Source organism: Amphimedon queenslandica, unplaced genomic scaffold, assembly GCF_000090795.2.
Source record: "Amphimedon queenslandica unplaced genomic scaffold, v1.1 AMPQUscaffold_682_Cont27300, whole genome shotgun sequence".
Taxonomy (NCBI): Eukaryota; Metazoa; Porifera; class Demospongiae; order Haplosclerida; family Niphatidae; genus Amphimedon; species Amphimedon queenslandica.
The window spans coordinates 1-1,036 of record NW_003558967.1 but is presented as its reverse complement, the minus strand read 5'-3'; the positions used below and the strand labels follow the sequence as shown (position 1 = coordinate 1,036).

Here is a 1,036-nt window from a genome sequence, read left to right as displayed (position 1 = left end):
CTACTCAATCTTGTTTTTTAAAATTTTTTTATGTTCTTGTTTGAGTTGATTTTTTATAATTATTTGTGATATTTCCTCAGATGGTGTCTATTGCCATTGTGGTGAATAGTTAATTCTATATTGATCAATGTTTAGTAAAAGCTGCTATATTGGCTGAGCTACTCATCTAAGTCCCCCTAAACTCTATCATTTCCAATTTTTAATTTTATTTGTTTGATTTTATTTGCTGTCATAGTTAATGGTCATTTTCAATTATTTATTTATTTATGTATTATTTATCATGATCTATTCATTTACTGTTGATTATCTATTATCTATTTATATTCATTTATTGTTGATTATTAATTCTTATATATATATATATTATCTATTCATTCATCTATTTTTCCCTTCTCTTTTGTTTTCTGTTTTTTTTTGGGTGCCAGCAGTTCTTGCTGGTAGCCCTTCTGTTCAGAATGCTTCCTCTGCTCTCTCTCTCTCTCTCTGCTGATTTTAATAAACTGCTTACTCTATTTTGTTTAACGCATTTTATAAAATTATAATTAAATTAAATTAAATAGCAGTCTGATGCGAGTCCTTGTTCAAGAAGCAGTGTCAGTATCCCATCTTCCTTGCAATCCTGTCCTGTGTTGTTCCTGTTGTCAAGTTCAAGCATGTACCATATCTATGCTTTTGCTTAACATAATTATTGTTTTTAATTTTTTAATACAATTTATTAATCATTTATTTTAATAAAACAATGATAAATACCTTGTCTTAGCTAGAACTGGAAGCCTAGAACCTCCACTAAGTATTGCAGTTGACCCAAGCATAGCTAGATTTAAAAAATTGCTTGCTTTTCCCAGTTCTGGGATCTGAGCATGCGCGACCACACCCAAAATTGAAGCACATGTTTCTTTAATTAACAAAATGGCGGCATGCAGCTAAGATGGTACGATCCAGCAATCATAGTATCACTTCTTCCTTTCTTGGATAATGATCTGATGGGACATGGACCTGCGCATAGACTGTTGGAGTTGAATGGTGTAAGAATTAT

General features: G+C 31.3%; 1 long non-coding RNA gene across 1 annotated transcript; it reads right to left on the bottom strand.

Annotated features, from left to right (window-relative positions):
- Positions 1 to 410: 410 nt before the first annotated feature.
- On the bottom strand, positions 411 to 805 carry LOC109593599 (uncharacterized). The gene is made up of 2 exons (XR_002191062.1): positions 751 to 805; positions 411 to 635 (listed from the first exon to the last, which is right to left on the bottom strand). It is a non-coding gene; the product is annotated as an uncharacterized LOC109593599 (long non-coding RNA).
- Between the last annotated feature and the right edge of the window lie 231 nt (positions 806 to 1,036).